Here is a 23,794-nt window from a genome sequence, read left to right on the forward strand (position 1 = left end):
CAAGCCACCTCTCTGGGTGCCATCGGTGTTTGGCCAGCAGTTCAGCCAGTAGCCAAGTGGGGGAGTCACCCCAAAGTGCAGTTATGCTTCCTACATCCTCTGCCTGCAGGGAAGTGGGCACATTGGCAAAGTATTATGCTGATAGCTCAGTATCAAGCCAATTCCATGGAGCACAATATGAGGCATACTGCTGAGTAGGCCTGCCTGGAGTTGTCCCATGTGCATGTCCTGCTAGCCTCAGCTGTGGGAGTTGGCACTGTTGGGATGGCTGCCAAGGTGGGTATGAGTGGGCAGGGGAACAGCTGCAGATTCCACATCTGAGGCTGCCAGTCTACCAACCCAGCTTCTAGATTGCCTTTTTGGGGTATATTTCCAGAGAGGATGCACCTGCAAGGGTTCTGAGCAGGGATGTATTAGGAATATTGCAACGACATTTGCGCTTTCCTTTGGGTGTTAATGCTAAGTGCCCACTTTGTGCCTTTCCCAGCATCAAATACAAAACTGCATGCCCTAAGTATGCATGGCAGTGGCCTGAGAGAAACACACACACACATATTCATTCACTTAGTCAGTCAGTCAGTCAGTCAGTCAGTCAGTCAGTCAGTCAGTCAGTCAGTCAGTCAGTCAGTCAGTCAAAGCATTTATTAGCTACCCTCAGACAACACAAAATAACTTAGTTGGATTACTATGATTATCCCCATGCCATAAACTTTATTATTTGAGTTACTGGCATCCTGACTGGGGGTGGGGTGGGTTATGTGCTGCTGGGGAGTTGTGATAGGGAGCTCAGGGGTGCTCAGCTGCTGGGGAGGGGTGTGATGGGATGTGGCCATTGTTGGTCTCCTGAGTTACACCAGAGTTTGGAGGAGGGGTCAGGGCTGGGGTGGGGTGGGGGAGGTGGGAATGCTTGGACTTTCTCTTTGAATAGGCACCTCTAGTCTACACCAAAGTTTCCCCTCCATCCATGGCATGCTCCAAGCTCCTCCTTTTTCTCTCCTGGTGTGGCAGGTATGCTGGCATATTCCTACTGCACCGGCATCTCTTTAAGATGAGCCTGGATAACTCTTAGTCCGCTGCCTCAGCACTTTCAGCTAAGGTTCAAGATTATGCTGTTAGACATTCATTTAGTCACAGAGGTGACAAAAGCTGAACAAACTTTCAATCAGAAGTCAAATTTCAATTTTGGATTTCAAATTTGAAGTCAAGTCTTTGAATGTCATATGTATGATATATGTTAATGTCAGAACAGTTGCCACTAATGGCCATTTTCCTGCATCAAAAATACTGTCCGTTTTCACACGTCTTAACAAAATCACACGAAACTCAGAAAATGATGTTGTTGTCATGGCACGATTTCCCATTATGACTCCGTTTCGTGGGGCAATAACGTCAGAAATCACGCCGCAACACAGAATCATGATGGGAAATCACGCCATAAAGACGCTGTCGTTCCATGAGTTTCGTGCAATTTTGCACGGCAGTTAAGACATGTGAAAATGGCCACCATCTTGAGTTACATATTAATATGGGCTACACGTCTTTCTTCTTCTAATGGAACGTGTGCCTAATTTAGACTTTGCCCACACATGCAGCAGAATGAGCCTATAGACTCCTGAATGAAAGAGCACACTGCTCTGCTGCAGAAAGGGGATGCCATGTCTATTTCATCCTATATAACAATAACTACAAGCATTTAAAAAAAAACAAAATCCTTCGCACATCAGAGAAAGATGAATGTTTACATAAGGGAATGTTTAAAAAATGGTATCCATCACCTGCAATCAAATGGTACTATACCTTCAGTCATGTCAGAGTGGTTCATTACAATGCATTACAACCATACCTTGATAGCAACTACCCATGTCAATTTAGAAATTCATTTCCTTGACATTCAAAGCCTCTGCTCACACAAGAGAGACAAAAGAGCAGATTTACCTTTCTTACAGTACAATCCTATGCGGAGTTGCTCCAGTCCAAGCTCATTTACTTTACTGGGCTTAGACTGGAGTACGTCTGTATAGAATTGCACTGTAGGAGCAGGTTCTAGACATCCTAAAACTATTAACATATTTATGGTGAAAATACCTTGATATCCCTGTTATTATAAAATGCTACTATAAGCCCACCTAATTACATATTTAAGAAAGAAAATCCTGCTTAATGTCAAGCATTTGAGTATGGATCTTTTAAAATGTTAAGACTGGCTATAAAAAGTAATTTTAGATACATTTTTGTTGTTATATTTTTTAAAAGTGTTACAATTTACCACAATTTTATGCTTTAATGCTTTCTCTTAACCACAGGTTTTCCCTCAGGCTCCTGGAAGGAATGGATCTCAATATCTGTGGTGGGTTTTTTTTCATCATGTATGATAATTTTGAAAGAATAAGCCAAGGGAAATCAGTGGGATTAATTTACAATCAGTGCAATCCTAAACAGAGTTACTCCAGTCTTAACCAATTGAACTCAATGGGTTTAGTCTGGGGTAAGTCTGTTTAGGATTGCACTATAAATATGCTTGCAATAGAATGGAATTCTGTATAAATATAAACCTGCATAGTTGATAGGCTTATTTTTATATTTATATACTTAAATTAGAACCTAGTCTCTTGGTTTCCTAAGGTTAACTACTACATTTTAATAATTCCTTGGTTATTCAGTTTGCCGTAAAAGTGAATTACTGATTTATAAATCATAAGAACTGTCCCCAAAGTTTGTTTGTTTTTTTAAAAAACAAAAGATACAGGCATTAGTCATCAACAAAATACACTTAATAGTTGATTAAGTGATAAATCAACGTAATGAAAATGGCAATTTGGCAAGTTAACAACACAACATGGATATCTGAAAAAGTGAGCTGTGACTCATGGAAGCTCATACTCTATCACAAATTTTGTTAGTCTTCTAGGTGCCACTGGACTCTTGCTCTTTTCTATTGCTATAGACAGAACAAAATGGCTACTCATCTTGATCTAATAATATGGATAATATGCCAAGAATGTTTGATGAAACTTATTAATAAGTAATATGCAAATCATTGTTACTGGAAAGTTATTGCAAAGGCATTTTCTGAGTTATAAGATGAATGTGCAGTGCATATATCTATGGATATAAATTGAAGGCCTTTCAGAAAAGCAGAAATATGCCTAACATTGGTTTGAAATGTGAAAAGAAGGGATTTCAATTTTTTTTCATCCAAGTATTGCATGCATACACTCAACACAGAACAGCGCCTTCTGCAAGGGCAATCAGGATTGAAAAAGCTGTACAAAGAAGTGCTCAGTCCTTTCCTTATCTAAATTTCTCCTTTTCAGATCACATACACCACTTCCCTCTCCCTGCAGAGATCCAGATGTAGGCAAACATGCATTGAATCCAGAAGCTTTGGTTACTTATTAATTGAAATGTGAACATTGCTCCATCACTCATGGGACAAAGTGAATTCAAGGACCATGTCCATGACCCACCTCTTATCATGCATTGAAAAGACATTTTTGTCAACCAGTTGTGCCAGAATGTTGTTAACCAGTTGTGCCAGAATGTTAAAAATAACTCAGTGCAAGAAGGCAACATAGTCACTCAGTTATATGTAACCAGACACATTTGGATACTCACCAGATATAATTCAGTACAGTGATATTCTTCTAGACTATATTTAGATGACTAGATGCATTTTTTATGTTCATAGCACCCTATCAGGAGTTGGGGCCACTAATTTTTAAGCATTTCAAATTACCTTCAGAGCCACTGATGAGAGATTTTTTTAAAAATTGCAAGAATCATTCAATTCTTATTTTGGTTATATGGGAGTTCATGGATTTCTTTTGGACAAAGCTGATATGATCATGTACATGTATGCTCCAAAATATTGTGCAGCATTTCAGTCTTTCAATGTGTACTTGGAGGAGAAAAATTCACACAAAGTAAGCAATGGAAAGAAAGAAAGAAAGAAAGAAAGAAAGAAAGAAAGAAAGAAAGAAAGAAAGAAAGAAAGAAAGAAAGAAAGAAAGAAAGAAAGACAGACAGACAGACAGACAGACAGACAGACAGAGACAGACAGACAGACAGACAGACCTGAAGATGTACCAATATCAAAATTTATTATAGAACTGTCTAAGAGCAATCACAAAAGCCAGGGGCAGTGGAATGGTAGGCACAGCCAACTCACAGAACAGAACAGAAGAAACTGGTCCACACATGATAAAAGCAATGAATGAACTACAGGTAGTTTTCAGTAGACTAGTTTTCAGTTTGCTAGTTTTCCTCTTCTACCAGCTGCAAATCTCCTAGGAAGTTGTTCCCCTTTCTTTTATGCATATATCATTCCACCTCTGAATTACAATTATAAAGATGAATCTTTAACCTTCACACTCCACTCTCCACTGAACTTTTGAAACCCTATAATTTGGATTACATTAAACCCAGCATAGTTTAATCGCCACTAGAGATGGGCACGAACAGCAATACAAAAAAAAAAAGCCATGAACAGCCCAATCTGCTGTTCACGAACAAGTTGTTCGTGAGGCCCCATTCTAAACTAACAGGTGGTCGTGGCAAGCCTCATTCGTTGCTGTTCATCAAGCCAGACAGTCTGGCACCTGCAATCAATTCCCTTGGCAACTTAGGCAGGGATTGTCTGAACTCTGTCTGAACTCCTGCTGTTGCCCTGGAAACCCCAATCTAAGCCCAATTTAGCTTGATAGGCAGGTCTTCCTTTCAAGTGTGGAGCTCCAAATTGGTTACAAGGGAGCAAAGAGCAGCGGGGAGGGGGGCTCCCAGCTCTGGCTTTGCAGACAGTGGAGAGACAGTTGCTGTTGCCATTTTGCTAGAGACAGTGCATTGGAGCTTGAATTTTCTTTGTGTGTGGTGGGATAGGGATCTACCCCTTCAAGTTCCAGGGCTGCTGCCAGGCTCTGGGCCAAGCTATTATTTATTATTGCTACCTTTCCTGCTGCCTGCTCAGTTAAGGTTTCTGGAAGTAGTGCAGTAGGGATCTTGACCTGGATGATGGCTGGAGGAGAGCCTGCTGGCTCCCACGAACAGCCAGCCACGAACATATTCGTGAACAGGGCCATATTCGTCATTGTTCATGAGTCCCTGTTCATGGATGGCAACAAACAATGAACATCATGTTCGTTTTTTTCTGTTCGTGCCCATCTCTAATCGCCACAAGCACAATAAATTCCTTTTCCACAAAGACTATGCTTGACTAACATTATGGCTCTCTGCTTATTTCCTCAGCTTAAAAGAGAAGAAGGCAGAAGGTTACCTCCCCAAAGATCACTGCCAGAATTTCTTATGAACAAGTGATATGCAAATAGCAATCGCTATGTCTGAAACACTATCAGAATACATTTTTCCTCAATTTGAGCTTGTTGTTAAACATTCAGATCTACAGTTCTTCTTTGAGCCAAGTGACATGGCAGCTATTCCATCACTTCTTGTGTTTGTGCATGATGTAATGATTGATTTGTTCCAAGAAAGCATTTTTTTTAAACTAATGACCAAAAAAGAATAAACTCAGCAGAGATGATACATTCGACACTATATATATTTTTACTAATACTGAATACCTTCTGCTAAATCAAGTCATTCCAGGTATAGTCTACACAGATCTAGACCCTTATTGGGTAGCTGGGCATGCATGAGGGCTGGCATAACATAGTGGTTAGAGTGCCAGACTAGGACATAAGACAACTGTGTTTGAAACCCCATTCTGTCACGAAAGCTCACCAGGTGACGTAGGGCACATCACACAATCTCTCAACCAAACGTGCCCTCACAAAGATTAAGTAGAAGAGGGGAGAACAATGCAAAAAATTGCTTTGGGTCCTGATCAGGTAGGAAAGTCGGATATACATTTTAAAAATAAGCACTTGACCTGGTGTTCTGTTTGATGTTGGAGGATGATGATCTGAGGGTGAATGAATTCACCATGCCTCTGTTGTCATGATCAGATCACTTCCTGGTGAGGTTTAGACCCTGGGATCCCAAAATCATTGTAGGGGGTGGGGTCTATTAAAACTGCCTTGAGAGTAGGCAGGATATAAATATTATAAATATTGGCTTATTTAGTTCACTAGGTTTATACAGGAAAAAATCAGATATATATCTTACTTCCATTCTTGATCTATGAATAAGACACAGATGTCAGTAGGAAATAGATGGGTAGTCCAGTCCTATCATCCGTCTACTGGAAACACCATTACACTGCTTCTTGCTCTAGCACAAACTAGTCAGTAGGTAAGGTATTTTAATGCTCAACAATATCTTTATCACTCCCTCATAATGTTGCAACACTAACAAAGCTGTGACAACCACTGCCAGAATATTCCTAGAGTGTAGATCTCCTTCAAGTAGGCCTTGGTCATAATAGCTCCTAGCATCTTGCAAACACTGCACATGGATGGAAAGCAGGCATAAGCATGTTGTTCCCCCCTTCACCTATGTGCTATTATTGTGAGCGTGGAGTCTATTAGACATATCAAGGGTATGTGTGTAGGCTCCCACCACATGACTGGGAACATCTGAAAACTGGCATTCCCAGTCACAGGTAAGGAGACTGTGCATATACAGACTCCAGCCTTCTGCAGATAACATTCCATGTGTTGAAATCAAGGCTTGGGGTGGGGTAGGGGACACAAACAGTTGGCCTATTCTTCCATCTATGTCTAATTATGGGATGAACACAGGAAGCAGAAACACATAAGTTCCATCCTTGTGATCAGGAATGCTTTTTTAAAATGCTCCTGATCATGGCAAGGGAGCCTATGTGCATAGAGCATAGACTCTATGCTCACAAGCCAAGGATCCCATGGAGGCAGGGCCAACACACTAATGCCCACTCCCCCTCTATGAGCATTATGTCATCTGTAGAGGGCAACTGTACTCATAGATGGCAATCATGTAAGTAGAAAGCTGAGCCACCGTGCTCACACCCACTCACCCTAACGTTATCTGTAGGATTTCTATTGACTCATATGGAAACTCTTCATATTTCTATGCATGAATGGTTAATGCCTTTCTATTCTTTGTGCATTTTTTGCTCTTGACCCCAAGACTACATCTATGTAGTGAATGCATTTGCTTTTTAAATCTGTACAACTGTTCATGTAATAGTGATGACAACTAATCTGCTTGCAAATTAATGTAAGTGGTATCACTGGAAACAAAATATTCTTCAGACCAAAACACTGAAGCTTCTTCGGGAATTTTAAAAATGCTGGTCTGAAGAAATTATTTTTATAAAAGCATGCAAAGCTGAGGAAAGGCCCTTTGCTTTATCTGTCTCAGTGGAACTTACTCAAAAATGTTAGGAGGTGGATAAGCAAGGTGAAAAATATTCACTGCTTCACAGGCAAGACAGAGGACATATATTGTTTGGTCCTTTCACAGATACAATGCAAAAGCTATGACCTGAACCAGATAAGTTGTTTAAACATCTTAATCATAATAAGATCTGTGATAGGATGTTCAATCTTTTTATTAGACTAGAAAGCAATTGCAAGATTTTCAGCTTTGACTAGAGTAGAAATGCTGAGACATGAGGACTGTTTAATCCATTCTCACATGGTATTCCTGACCTATATTACAAAGCTAAATCCTTTTCTTTATGGAGATGAGCATATGCAGGAAGTTTGTTTCTCCTGATTACCTTGCAAGGGATGGAAGCTACAAATTAGCTTGGAGCATTTGTCCTGAGTAAGTTATCTATAAGCTTTTCTTCTTTGCCCCTTTGTGTCCTGCACCCTTAATGATAGCAGTGACAAATGAGAACTCTGAAGAGAAAATCTGGATGAGACCTAGACTATTTTGGGTTACCTGCCTCCTTTATTTGTAGAAGGAAATTGTCTACTAGTGAGTTATGCCACAGAAAGGGGAGATGTGGGGGGGGGATCAAATACCCAGTCCACCTGCTTTTGGTTTGTAATCATTCATTTCAAGCCATGTTGCTGAAGAAACCTGTGTAAAGAAATATTGCTGCTGAGCATATGCAGGGCCGGCGCGCCCATGGAGGCCAGGTAGGCGGTGGCCTCGGGCGCGCGGGCACTGGAGGGGCGCTGGAGGGGGTGTTGGGGGCAGGGCCGCCTGTAGCTACTGCTGCAGCCAGCCAGCCAGCCCCTTGCTGCCGCCGCCGCCGCCACACACCTCAGCCGGGCGCAGCCTCTGTGTGCCGTTCGAGCAGCAGCTCGCGGCTTCTGCGCCCAGCTGGGGCGCGCGGCGGCGGCAGCACGGAGCTGGCTGGCTGGCTGCAGCAGCAGCTGTAGCCAGCCACGCCAGTTCAGCTGCGCGCTCCTCCGCCCCAGCCGGGCGCAGAAGCCGTGAGCTGCTGCTGGGGCGGCGCACGGAGCAGCCTCCGCGCGCCGCTACAGCAGCAGCCCGCAGCTTCTGCACTCGGCTGGGGCATGTGGCGGCGGCGGCACGGGGCTGCCTGGCTAGCTACAGCTACTGCTGCAGCCAGCCACGCCAGCTCAGCTGCACGCTCCTCCGCCCCAGCCGAACGCAGAAGCTGTGAGCTGCTGCTGGGGCAGCGCACGGATCAGCCTCCACGCGCTGCTCCAGCAGCAGCCCGCAGCTTCTGCGCTCGGCGGTCCGCGCGCAGCCCAGCACCCCTGTGGTGCGTGATGACGTCTGCGATGACGTCATCACGCCTCCCTTGGGGCGCGTGCGCGCCCGCCGCCGCAGGCGCTGAAACCTCTGGCGCCGGCCCTGAGCATATGCAAAATGTTATTTTCCCTCTCACAAATATAATATCTTCTGTCAAGCTACTTGCTCATATTCCACAAAATCTCAGATTAGAGCTAAAGGTCTGTACGGGGCATACTTCTCAGACAGATTTAAACTTAGAATCTGTTACTAAAAGTTTTTGACGAAAGTATACAGCATTATACATACTAAGATTTGCTGCAGTACCATATCCATTTCTCGCCCAGTCATCCTACATCTTTTCTCTCTGATCTCAGATTTTTCAAAATGGCATATTTCCTTTTCTAAATTACTGTCGGTCTTACAAGTATTTAAAGGCCTCTCAGTTATATGGCACAGCCCTGGATGAATCATTATTATTGCCATTAATGAGTTTGTGGTTTTATATTTGTGAAGTACGAAAATATTTTTGCCTGATAAATTTAGTCTCTGTTTTAAATGAAATGTCAATCAATCATTAGTTGCCCTAGATGAGAACTTGAGCACTTGGCACTTAAAATACAATTACATTTAAATCAATACATTAAATCACAGTATGTATCTTGGAGATATTTAGATTTTAGCTGCTTCATTTTAAACTAATGCTTCTTCCCCTCACCATAAAGTTTCTGGATATTTTTCCCTTGCAAGGATAATTGCAGTTTGCGGTAGAAAGATTAGACTCAGAAAATGGCATGGGAGAGGGGAGAGTTAATAAGCACCCTCTCCTCCAGCACTTCTGCTCTAACCAAAATTGGTTGCTTTTAAGTTACTGATTTGCTTACAAGTAAACTGTCCCTGATAACATTCACTACAGTTGCCGCTTACTCAGTACTGGCAGGAGACCACCTGGTGATGCTCTCTGTCTCTCGTCCTCACTCAGTAAAGCAGCAGAGGGAAAAGGGGGGAGACAGTGCATGGAAGTAACTTCCTATTTCAGAACAGGAAGTGACATCATGATGCTCTAGGGATTTCAGAAATCTCTATGGTAAATCATATAGATTTTGAAATTCCCAGGGTGGCATGATGTTACTTTCAAAACAGGCAGTTACTTCCAAGACGTCTCTTCCCTTTCCAATGCTCCAGGGCTTCCCTAACATCCACTTATGATACCAAGTGAACATGGACCAGCCTAATATATGTCAGATTACAACCGTTTTAGAAGTACAATGCAAGTACAAAAAAGGCATGGAGAATAGACAACTCAAAGCAAATTTCTAGACGCATGCATGTAGAGCGGACAAGTCAAATCAAATGTGAAACACATACATATGTAGCATTACGGGAGAAATTAAACATTTAGGCAATCAAGCCTTGGTAATCAGCCAAGTAAGTTGTACCTGTTCTGAGAGTAATCAGTAAATCCAAGGAAAAGAAGTTTACAAAAATGTGCTGAGCAGTTAATTCTAGAAAGCCAAGACTACAGAGCAATTTGGGTACCTTTATGGACCCAAAATTTTAAGCAATTTAGTATAGAAAAGGCCAGTATAGTATTTAGTATAGAATAGCAATTCAGTATAGAAAAAATTACCCTGTTTTGTATCTGGGGAACACTGATGCAGAGAAGCAGGAATCCTTGTCTGTGTTTTACTCTTATCTTACATACATGGAACAGATGCATGTAATACTTTCAGCATGATTCTAATCAACTTTACTCATAAGTAAATTCCACTGATTTTAATGAGACTTTCTTCCACATAACTATAGTGAAAAGTAAAAGTGTCTATGTAACAGCCACACTCATATATATATATTCAAACTTTCCCATACTCACAGGACATCACACTTCTGTCCTACCATACCCACATAAGACAGAGCTGTTCCATCTCCTTCCACTGTGGGCAGCTCTATTGTACCTCTGCTTTCCAATGTTTCTACCCAAACACGATTACCTTGTAACCAGTTGGAAGAATGTATGGGCTGACAACTAGGGTTACCTACTCCAAGTTGAGAACTTCCTGGAGATTTTGGGGTGGAGCCTGGAGAGGGTGGGGTTCAGGGAAAGGTGGGACCACAATGTCATAGAGTCCACCATCTACAACAGCCATTTTCTCCAAGGCAACTCATCTCTTTGGTCTGGAAATCAGTTGCAATTCCAGGAAAATTCCAGGCATCACCTGGAGGTTGGCAACCCTAGGTGACACTAAAGAAGCTTTTCAGTCAGAAAAAATAAACAATGACATTTTTTCTGGCACTATGCAAGCTTTGGTCTTTTCAGATAGGAACACTTGGAGTATCTCCAAAGAGTCATGGCTGAGTCTCCCATGCTGTTAGGACCTTCCAAATGCTGAAGTGGCATGTCAGATAGGCAGCTTGACTAGCAAGCACCAGAAGTAGGCCAGGCTGGAGGTGGGGCTGGCTAGTGGCAGAGTGAGAGGAGAGAGGTCTGGGGAGGTGTTGGGTGAAAGAGTGGGACAGGTTGACAGTTGAATGTAATGGGCAGCTGAAAAGGCAGGCCCAAGCCTAGGATCAGTTGCAGGACTACTCATTAATCAGGCATAGCCACAAATCATCTCAAACCTGGGTCCAGGCCAAGTATGCAACTGCTGTGGTCACCAGCACTCAGAAACCCCTGGCTGGTTTTAATTTAAAAATAAGGAAATATCTACTTATAGACAATATATGAATGACACAGGTACATCCTGCAAAAGCTGACCTGGCTCTTATACCTAAAGTCTGCTCACAAGAATGTTCACCAACTCATTATCAGTATGAACAGGAGGGATTATTTACAACTCACTGTAGTGCACCCATGTCTTAACAATGAATTGTGGGGGAAATAACAAGGTGAATGTTTAATAGTTAGGGTTGCCAGGTATTCTTACCATCCTGGTGGGAGGGGGGACCTGGCACTCACCTTTTTAAATGTCTTTGTACATGCACATTGCACACATGTACTCCTGAAGAAGTGCGATGACATCACTTCCAAGAATTGCCATCATAACACAGGGGCTGCATTTGCTCCCATGCTTCTCAGTGGGCCAATTTAGGCTCCAAACAGACCCAATTCAGCTCATTAGGGGCTCCAATCAGCCGACTGCAAAGCACGGGAGTGCTTCTGAGGTGGAGCAATAACATCACTCCCAGGAGTGACGTTGTTGCGCTGCCCTGGGAGCTCGCCCGGGAAGCCTATTCCCCCTCCTTTCCCCTCTGCCAGCCAGGTGAGTAGTGGAGGGGGGTGGAGGGTGAAAGTGCATACATTTCAGAATTCGAATGACAGTTACAATATATTAAATCATGATTTAATAGGATTTGAATGCAGTGGCACCTTAGAGAGCAACAAGAATTTCAGGGTATATGCTTTTAAGAATCAGAGCTCCCTTCTTCAGAATGATTCTAAATATAAAAACTATTCCCTGAATCAGTTTCCTCCCATGGTTAGGGAGCATTGCTTTGTTTAAAATATTTTTTCACTCAGTGTGAACACACTTCTAGTGGTAATCTCTTGAACTTAATATATCTGATTGCCCCTCAGCTGCAGAACATGGAGGAAAAACTCTTAACCGTACGATGAAAGCAAGACAACTGTCAATGGGTACTGTACATTTCCCCCCTCATTTTGGAGAAAAATTTACGAGAGCCTTGAAGATGTCCACGGCTGATTCTCACTGTCATCTTTCCACCTGTCAGCCAATGATCTGCCATCAGCACTAACTGGCTCATTGAAAGTGATGTTGCAGGGGTGCAAGTCCAGAAAGCTGACATGTTTTCACATGTGGAACTGAAGAGCCAGTCTGCCACCCTGTCTTGAAAGGTATTTTTTTCAGAGTGACTGGGGCTTCTCAATAGGCTGCAACAGCATAGAAATAATGGTTCGTTTTCACCTCTTGTGTATCTTTTTTAAAAAAATCCATACAGAAGGATAAAAGTCAAAGGCACTATCAAGCCTGTCAGTCCAATACTCCCAGGGACTTTCCCTGTATGCTGCTCTCATCAATCAGTCTCTCTCTGCCATCTGAAGCTGCTAAAAAGAATCAGTACAACATTATAGGCCAAGGGAATAATATAAAACTGTTTTGTATTTACATTTGAGATCTGTTTCTCATTTTTGTCAATGCCTCCCAAGCCAGGAACTTGAACAGTGGAAAGGGAGGTTAAGTAGGGCCACTGTTTTAGCATAGGTAGTTCCATTTGACCTTCTCGGAAAGACCAACTCCTATGCAATATCAATTTAAGCTGAAGTGTTCCATGTGACAGCTAACTCTGTAGAAAGCTTAAAAGGCTTGTCTATCACCTTTTCTTGCTGCTTTACATTTATTAGGGAGGAAGAGATTTAAGAATAGGGTTACAGCAGCTTCTAGGAGAATCTGGGTTCAATGCCATCAGGAGGAGAGTCCAAAGCTAAAAATAATGGTTTCGCTTTGGAGTATTTTTGCAATCTCCAATATTCTCTTGAGGATTAAGAAAGGAAATCCATTTTGAATGCTCAGGAAAACAGTCAGATCACACAGATTTTCCTGTTTAAATTGTAATGAGAAAGATAATTGGACAAGACTAGCTGAAGTATGGAAGACAGACTATTTCTAAAATTTAGTTTCACAAATTAAAAAATATTGGTTTGTATCCTACAATTCCACTAAGCAAAGTTTGAAGCCTTCCTCCAAATCAAGTGGTTTGAAGCGGGGCTTTTTTCTGGGAAAAGAGGTGGTGGAATTCTCAAGAGGGAAATGAAGGAGAAGCACATGGGATTCTTTGAAATCATATTATTTTCATGCGCTATGGACTTACATCAACTGTGAGACAGAACTCCCTACCTTGTATGGGGTGGTGATATTAAACAACATAGGAACTACCCAGTAAGATCATACCTATTACAATGTGAACTCTTGCCCTGGGTGCAAAATTCTGAGGGGCACAACATTTCTCCAGCCCCACCTCTATACCCTCCCCAGGGCAGCAGAGGCGAGTCCCTTATATCTATTGGGGAGACCAGTTCCTCACAACAATCCAGCCTCCCCTCCCTAAGCAGCCGCATATGCCAGATCTCCGTGCAGCGCCAGACAGCCCCTCAGAATTTGCGCCTAGGTCAAGAGGTGCCGGAACTCTGTTCTGCTGCATTCCGGTTGAAAAAAAAGCCCTGGTCTGAAGGAGGAACCTCTTAAACTGGAAGAAGTCTCATTAAGCTGCTGGAAGGCTACTTCAGGAGTTCCTCCAGCTTCAGATAAAAAGGACACTGCCCAAAAACAAAAAAGAAAAGTTTGCATTAAACATCCCTCCCCATACACAAAAAAAACCTTTTAGACTCCAAAATTTTATTAATCTATCTGTTTAATCTATTTTATTAATCTATCTGTTCCAGTTAAAGAAAAGAAAACAGGCCATTTCTACAACTCATCAATTTTTGCCAGGTCCAAATTTTCAAGAAGATATCCTCAAATGAAGAAGGGTGGGAGGATGAGGTATCTAAAGCAGTATGAAAATAAACATTGGCAAAACTGCCAACAAATATTGACTGTAGATCAAAGTCCCTTGAAGACTTTGAGAAAATTCCTATTGTTTCCAGTAGATTTAAACTGTGCCCAGATATTGAAAATTTCTATCATGAAGGATAATAGCAAGGAGTCCAGTAGCACCTTAACGAATAACACACATTAAAGATTAAACTTTCCTGACTAATGAAAGCTCTTGCTGAAATAAATTTGTTAGTCTTTAAGGTGCCACTCTACTCTAGTATAATTTTGCTTATAAAAGATTAACACACACACCCCTCTGGAATTATCCTCATGAAGGAGTTGCTTAATTGGATTAAAATTGATTTGAAAAATACAAATGGAATTGTTTTCAGGCAAATCAACAACATTGCAAAAAAGTAATTATATAGAACTAGACAAGCTACCTTTTAGAAAGGACATGAGAGTATGTTCACTAGGAGATGGTATATAAGTGTATTCAAGAAAAAAAACTAAGCACAGAGTGCATTATGTAAGAATATGAAGTAGAAATGAAGTAGTAAAGTCCTGAGGTCGCAGCCACTTCAAACCACTTCGAAGTGTGTTACTTTCAGATCATTTTTTATGTGAGGAAGCATTAAAAATATGACACACACCTCTGCAATCTGTCTCAGTACAATCAACTCTACTGCCATATTGAACGATTTTAGTAATAGAGATTAAGCCTATATATAATAATGGGCTTTTCAAATTAACACATCTTTTGAGTCAAATGAACCAGCCATGAACGCTATTATAGGACAACAGGCTTATTAATTAATGTCTGGAAAGCATTTAGTAAGTTAATATGATGCAAGTTAATATGATGCAGTAGGCCTACTGGTACGTCAGTGAAGTCAGCAGTTATGCTGATCTCATTGATCGTTCTGTGCACAGGGACATTTCATACCTTATTCAGTAAGTAATCTTTTTGCAGCCAACTCCACAGTCTGACTGGGATTTCAGCATTCTGAAAAACTTGTTATCATTAAGTATATTCCCTCTCTATTCATCCCTGACTCCAGATCATTTATAAGTATAATATATAGTCCTGATTCCAATGAAAATCTTTCTGGTAATCCATGATTTAGTTTCCTCCACTGTAAAAATTTGCAATTTCTGCTTTTTACAAATCCATTAACCAACTGTCTTTTCCCATGCCTGCTGCAATTCTTTGGAAGTACAGGAGATGGAATTTGATAAGTTTTTTTTTAAATTCAGCATTACCCTCCTCTGTATGCTTATTAGGATGCAGAATCATGGGTTGAAAGATATTGCTCCATATTAGGATCTCTTCTTACTAGTCTAGGAGTAGCAAAATATTATAACTGATTTACATAAAGCCCTGCTTGACCATGTTTACAATGCATCACTTTCTCTACCTTAGGAATAGCAAAGCAAAAGAGGCCCTTCTTGTTCCTGTGTTGTGGATAATAAAAGCTTGCTACTTAGAACATTTCCTGCCTCTCTGGTCCAGTTTTATCAAAGTACATACTTTCAACAAAAAAACACCTGTTCAGGAGCTACCACCTGCACACTTGCTTCTTTTCAGAAAAAAATATAGTGTACTTGTACCTGTCTCTTGTGTTGCATGTTGCACTTGTATGCACACATATATATGTATGTGTGAGAGAGTGTGCATAGATTATGCTATGAGATTATAATAATATTTGAATAATAATAACATTCGATTTATATACCATCCTTCAGGGCAACTTAATGCCACTCAGAGCAGTTTACAAAGTATGTCATTATTATCCCCACAACAAAACACCCTGTGAAGTGGGTCGGGCTGAGAGAGCTCCAGAGAACTGTGACTATCCCAAGATCACCCAGCTGGCTTCAAGTGGAGGCGTGGGGAATCAAATCCAGTTCTCCAGATTAGAGTCCTGTGCTCTTAACTACTACACCAAAGTGCATTGAGTATTGCATTTTGACTTGGTTTTTACAGGCAGTATAACACCAGCAGAAGGGTGAGCTTTGATTCCAGTCTCCCTATTCTGAATCCTTCTTCTACAATGTCTACTCTGTTATTTGTGAGCCACAAAATGCCCCAGAACTGGGACAACTGAGCCAAGGATGTTCAAAGATTTCTTTCCTTGCCATCCTATCCTACCAATGCTTATCAGATTGTAGCTATACTTAAACAAAACAGAAATCAAGTGGCATCTTAAAAAACAACAATATTCTAGTATGAGCTTTCATGAGTCAGAGCTCATTTCCTCAGATACAATGGAAAGAAAATCATTTACCTCATTTTAAGAAAGTTAAAGAAAGGGAAGGGTAAAGGGGATTGAGTTGAACAAAGAGAGGCGTGTAATAATAAATCAGGTGTTATTCTCTAATTATATATTACAAATGATGAAGGTAGTCAGAGCTTCTAGCCACTCTTTCATCCAATTAAAAATAAATAAAAGTGCCCTAAAGTATGGTAAATAATAAACTAATTAAGGGAAAGGGTGTTTGAAGCATGAAACTGACACCAGTCTAGGGATATGTTATGATATACCATGTTAAGAACAGTCAGTAAATCTTTCTGAAATGTGGATCCTGTAGAGTTATTAGAAATTATGAATAAAGAAGCCCTCCTCTTCTGCAACTTTCTTAAAATAAGGACAATATTTTCTTTCCTTCTGTTGCATCTAAGAAAGTGAGCTCTGACTCATGCAAGCTCATACTGGAATAAATGTAGCTAGTCTTTAAGGCACCACTGGACTTCTGTTGTTTTGCTATATTTGGCAGTTGTTTGAAATGAGCTTTCTATTGCTTTACTTATAACATTGGCAGCAATTGTAAGAATACGTTCCTGGGAGTAAGCCCCATTTACTAAAATGGGACTCACTTCTGAGTAGACATGCTTATGATCACTCCCTTTCAGCTCTGACATCAAAATAATCAACCCGGGGCTCTAGTTTAGAATTGTAGATTTGTAACCTAAAATAGTAACTGAACTCACAGCCAGCTGAATAGATTTCAATTGATTAATTTAGATTCACATATATGAAGCACTGCTTACCTTTAAGAGTTTCCTCTGCAAACACTGGAGAGCAATCTATCCAGAACAACATCAACTGAATGATCACAAAATAAAAAAGTATATCAACATGCCATAAAATGAAGCATTACAAATCTTTATAAAGCAAAAAAAAAAAAAAGGAATGGTTTATCTGGTACTCTGCAAGTTATGCTGACAATGTATCATATGCTGCAGGAAATATTGTGTGATTGGATGAATGATGTATTTTAAAAGTCTTCTGTTTTGACAACATGTATAACTATGTTATACTAGCTGTAAGGAATTGTGCATAGCAGGCTATATATAACATTGTTATTGCGCATGAAACATTCATCATGTCTACTTCTGTTTGCAAATAAATATAAGGTAATATTTTAACTGTAGTTTCAGGCTACAGGTTTTTTCCAGATTCTATTTCTTTTGATAAACATAAATTCATAGATTAATGAAGAATAAAAATACAGTGGAATAGAAAATAAAATATTAGTTGGCACCAGTCCAACTAAATATAAGAAGGCCATCTTATGAATTGGAGATCATCAGAGGCTGATCTTTAAAAACTCTCATAGGATACATTTTCCTCAAAATGAGCCAGTTCTAGTGTTTGTTTGTTTGTTTAACTCATATCCCGCCATGTTTAGTGCTCAAGGCAATTCATAGGTTCTCTAATGTCTGATCAAAGGTGTCCTCACATTTTCTCCTTTAGCAGCAGTAAAGAAAAAAATAACCAAGCCTCTTCTGCATTTTGGAATGCTTGCTTTTATACAGACAGAACCACCTGCAACTCTGAGCCATTCCGAGTCATTTTCTACGGTCCATACATGGCAATGCATGAACAAGTCTTCAATGAATAATTTCACATGCACTTTGTTCTCATGGAAGCCATCTGCACAGGAAGCCATCTTCCATCCTTTACCACATTTCCTTCACATACACTCATGCCCAGAGAGACTGATAAACTTTTGTCATAGAAAGCAAATAGATCCAAGCAGAGCAATAAATCCTGCAGTTATGGCTTGTCAAGCCCAGCTTCTGAATCAGCAGAACTGTTGGAATGTTTGCAAGTGTCCTACGCTCAGTCATGAAAGAGTTCAATTGTTGTTTTGTTTGTTTAGTCAGATAGCTAGTTAGCATAGGACCACTTCGGCCTCGAGAGAAGTTCCCGCCAGAGAAAGTGGGAGTCTTTAGTCTTAATGAGGGAATCCAGGAATGTCTATTGGATGAGCCAGTTTATTGGGGGGGGGGGCAATTACCTAGCAACATATACTAAGGATTTATTGCTCTTTGTTCAGTTTGCTACTACAGCCTACTACTACTACTTCACTAGACCATGCAGTCTAAGCTTTTCTCTCTCTAGGACCTAGTTGAGACTATCAAGATGTAGTCAGAAACTGTTTGTTGTTTTTTCTACCAAATGTACCTTTTTTACCCTGTTATGTAGTAAAGTATTTTTATAGAGCTAGAATCACAGAAGTCTGTCTACCTATTTCCGTTGTGCTATTATCAAACTCTGCAAACTTATATCTAATTGCTGTGCAACCGCCAACAAGAACGTGCCAATTTTATGTAGTAGTCAGGAAGGAATTTTAACTTGTCCTATTTGACCAATTTCATCATGATGGTGAACTGTACAAAAAAAACCCAAAACCATGTATCAGAACACAGCCTCCTTCAAAGAATTCTCCCCTTCCTCTCACTGGTATACCTACAGCTGGATGGCAGTCTTTACTCCCAATGTAATAATGTCAGAGGAGGAGTCACCTTAGTCTGTGTAAGCTTCTGACTCCTCCTCTTTCTGTGCCCTTTGCTCTGGTCTCTCTTGTTGGACTTGTAAGAAGCAAGACGGTTCTGCAGAGCTCTCCTGTGAGAGTTTGCAAGAGAGTCGCCCATCCTCCTGCACACATGCAGCCAGGTTAGCTGGCGCTTGTAATAGAGAATTGTGTTATATACATTAGGTTTCTGTTTTCTTCTTACTTTTGTAGGTTTTTTTTACTACAAAAATGCAAATGAATGTGAATCAACTTCAATACAAGTTGCAATATACTGGAATGAAAAGTGTTTCTCCACGTTTTTCTGACTGTGCAACTTTGCTACATCAGCTAACAAATATCCCCAATAGTCTGTTGCAACAACGTGAGTCTTCTGACACCCTGAAAACTGGCTAGTTTTTAGCAGCAAGCCTACAGAGGTCTACTCAAAAGTGTCCCATGTTATCAGTGAAAGTGTTCTTAGGACTGCAGCCTTGGTGTAGCAAAATCATAAGTTTATGGACTACAACATGTAGTGGGTTCTTCTCACTAGGTGTGTGTGTGTTACGTTATAAAGAAAAAGTTGTAAACTGCAGCAAACATGGGACATGAAATGTAGGGAGTGAAAAGTGATATGTAATTGTGTACATTTCAGCTATAATAAAGAATGTGGAAGTGAACACTCACAACAGCAGTGATTGGTGACAACATATTTCATTGGTTTTGTTAAATTAACGTCATAGCTAAGGAATTCCAGATTCTTCATAAGTCCTTGGTAGATGATATCAAAGTTCTTGGTCAATTTTAATTTAGCAGTTTCATGCTAGACTCTTTCTTTGAAGTTCCTTCGCTGTAGAACTTTTAGTGTCTCTTTGGAGTCTGAAATGTTTTTCACTGTTTTCTTAATATGGCAATATTGCTCAGTGACTGATCTGCTAGTCTTATATACAGAGCAGAAGCGTATTGCTGATGCTTCATGGTATATATCACACTAGTGGATAAGCAAGAGCTTGGGACCAAGATGGTATGATTAATGCTGTTTGATCCTGTAATAATATTGCCTGGGAACACAATTTACATTTGGATTTGTTGGAAGGTTTAATGATATCCATTAGGTGGTTCTGTTAGGTGATTCCTTTTTGTTGGTGCAAGTATTTTTTTGGTAGAGGAATATCGATTAGCAAAATAGGTCTATTCGCCTGTGTGAGAGAAGTATTGTTGTTTAGGCTAGGTGGCAGATTATCAATGCATTTGACTGGTTTGAGCTGGAAGTTGTAGGGTCACCAGTGGTGATCAGTTATCTCTTTAGGGCCTGTAGTTACTTGCTCTGGGATATCAGTCAATCTCTTTCCTCACTTTATGTGAAGTAGATATTGTAATCCCAAAAATGCCTGCCGTAAATTTTACAGCACCTGACTAAGAAATGGAATATAGGGACTATGTACAGAAAAAGAGACTGATGTATGGAATGGTTCAGGCTCAGGATGAATCTCAAGTTCAAGAAAAATGTTTATGGGTAGAAGCTAAGGAAGTGTTGCTCTCTCTGTGAATAGGTTTGCATATTGTGGGACCAAACAGGTATCCATGGATGTGCTGTTAATCTGAAAGTATAAGCTGTCAGCAAATTTGAAGTAATTATGGGTAATTATGGGAAAAAGTAGAAAAGATTGACAGCACGGTGTGCTTTGGCATTATCAGGGATAATGTTCTTCATGGCTTGCAATCAGTGTTCGCAGGAAATGTTATGTAGAGCCTCAGCATCTATAGTAACTATGGTGTAGAGTGTCAATCAATTATAGCTTCCTCAGGAAGTTAATAGCGTCTCACAAATAATTGAAATGGTAGTATAGGGTCTAAGAAAGTACTTCATATAGCCAGAAACTTTTTGGTGCTGGGATTCCTCACTGGGATATAGTGACCTGTAACATATAGAATATTTCAACTTTCCAAGACACAGGTTTTCTCATCTCAAATTCACCAGCAAACCAATTTCAAAGGGCCATTCCAGTAAAAATTTGCCAAATTAAAATTAATCAAGAAGTCTAACACCATCTGTTAAGGACATAACAAGGATATGGGATTCCGCAGATTTTACTCAGCTTAGCAAAACTCAGGAAATTACATCATCACCAATTACTGTAATTGTGAATGGTACTTTTATTCATTCCATTTGAATTTTACATTTTTACATGATACTATGTACTTCCTGCATTTCATGGCCTTTTTATTGTATTTGCAACATTTTTTCTTTATAACATCTCATACTGGTGAAGAAGGCCATGAAAATGTATACTAGAATAAAAACTTTCAGGCGCTACAAGACTCCTGTTTACTCCACATTGTTATGTCCTATATTTGCCACAATCCAGCCAAAGTGAAGAATTTTTAAAATTTCAGTAAAGCTTTTAAAAGCAGTTTTCAATGTGAGAGGTTTTTAGTACATGTTTAAATCTCACATTAAAATAGCTGTGCATACTGTTGGCTGGATTGTACTGAGTGTGGAATAAAAGACTACTTCATTTCAATTTGCATAGACAGATCATCCTGCAAATATAAGAAGTGGTTAGTGTTGCATAATGCATAGCATGCGGCATCAACTCGCAGCACTGTTGCCCAGCGACATCCTACATTCAAATGTCCCACTATATGATATTCCCTCGCAATCAAACATTTAATTACAAGTCACCAGTGTAATTTCAGTCTTCAGAGGATCAACACAGGGAGATTTACAAAAGATTAAGAGGTTTTCCACTGTCTTTAAGAGGGATTACTTAGATCATTCAAGGCATTTGCTTCAAGACACCATCCAGGCTAAGAAATACAGAACTATTAAAGCCACTGAGAACATGTAATCTGTAGTGATAATCCTGCTTGCAGATATGTTGCTCCTTATAGATTACTCTAATGCTTGCAAAGATTTGTTGCCTAATAATTGCCTATTATTTCACACGGGAGCTAGTAATTTCTCTTTAAGCAGCCATGATTGGTGTAGCATCAGGATTCAGGAACAATTGCTCTAGTTACCAATGTTTCCTTATGTCTTGGATACAGAATGAAGTTTATTATATGGGCCTTGGATACAGAATGAAGTTAGCTATTGTGACGTAAATGTATGTCTCCTCATGGCAGTGTAGATGACTGGGGAAGGCAATGGCAAACCACCCGATAACAAAAGTCTGCCAAGAAAATGTTGTGATGTGACATCCCCCCATGAGTCAGTAATGACTCAGTGCTTGCACAGGGGACTACCTTTACCTTTTTTACCTACCTCATGGCAGTGACTATATAATATAATATTAATTAATTACTGTTCCTTTAGGACAAACTAAATGACACTTTCATTTGACAAAGTGATTAAGTGAACAAGTTAACATCCCCCATTATAACAAGCAAGTGAGTGATTAATATCAATCAAAACTGGTAACACAATTTAGGGAGCAAGGAAGAACTGCTTGTTTCCTAGCATCCATTTCTGAACTTCCTGGGTTTGGGGACATAAAATATGGCTTTTGTGCTTAGGCATCTTTTACAATATCTGGGCATTTTGGTGATGACACAACCAAGATCAAGTAAATGTTGCCTTTTCCTTTGTACTATTTGTGTCAATGGACTTAATTGTTGGTTTTGTAGATGTCTTTGCAATTTATATGTATGCTGTGTGGTTCATATGACATTTTATATGCTATATGCAAAATGTACATCACTTAGCATCAGTCTGTGGACAATATTGATTCACTGACAGATAAATAATATTGGGAAATGCAAATGTTAATAGTTAAATTCAGTGTGAGGAAACAATAGAGTGCAAAAATAAAGAATCACAAAAGTGAAATGTAAATAGTAGTTTGAGGATCAAAACAGAAGAGATAAGACATTATTAATCATCCATAGCTGGGACATAAGAACAAGTCTATGACTTGTGAACCGGAGCTTTTAATTTCATACAAATTTGGGCTTGCATGTAAAAATACCACAGCAAGCTGGTCACAATCACTACCTCCATCAATTGATAACACAAAGCAGGGAATATAATTCAGGCTCTGTGCACAAGTGTGGTTGCACATTAAAAGCTATATGCATAACTGGGAACAATGTACAAACCTGAGCTTGTTTCCCAAATCTCCCCATGTATCAACTTGCCTTAGGAGGCTGGATGAGGCCTGGATGTATGAGGCCAGATCTTCTGGAAGCAGATCTTTTTTGCCTTCCTCTGTGACTCCCAAAAAGACATTGCCGGGGGTGTGGAATCCTTTTAGACAAAAGACTGATGGGCAGAAGGGCCTGTAATGAAAAATAACAATCAGGTGCAATTGCCTTTCCCTTCTGTGAGAAGGGGAAGTCAATGGAAGAATCACTGGCCTGGGTATGGTCATAGTTCCTCAGTGTGTGGTGCAGAGGCTAGTGTCTCAGACAAGGATGTAGGAGAACCAAGTTTAAAAATGCCCTCTCTGCTGTGGAAGCTTGCTGGGTAACCCTGGGCCCATCACACACTATCAGCCTAACCTATCTCATAGGGTTGTTGTAAGGATAAAATGGAGAGAGGAGAATGATGTAAGCCACTTTGGGTCCTCAATGGGGAGAAAACAAAGGAAAACAAACGAACACAAAAGATATACTTAAAGTAATCAAGGAAAAATAAAGGAAAAGGTGTACTCTAAACGCAATTCTCTGTTGTTATATTTTAAACAGCCTTGTTTTTGCAAATCTTGGAACACAGGGGAGCTAATTTTTTACGCTGTAGGTTTCAAAGTCAGCACTAAATCTGCAAACTCAGTTCAAGAACTTTTGTGCTGCATTAGCGTATACTGTGTCTCGCTTCATTTTGTTCTCTGCTATTGTTCTTCTCAGTAGTCTCAATTCCTGAGGGATGAAGGGAACACTTTCAGAGCCATTTACGCTTCAGAAAGATTTTGCTA

This window comes from Eublepharis macularius, chromosome 4 (genome assembly GCF_028583425.1).
Source record: "Eublepharis macularius isolate TG4126 chromosome 4, MPM_Emac_v1.0, whole genome shotgun sequence".
Lineage (NCBI taxonomy): Eukaryota > Metazoa > Chordata > Lepidosauria > Squamata > Eublepharidae > Eublepharis > Eublepharis macularius.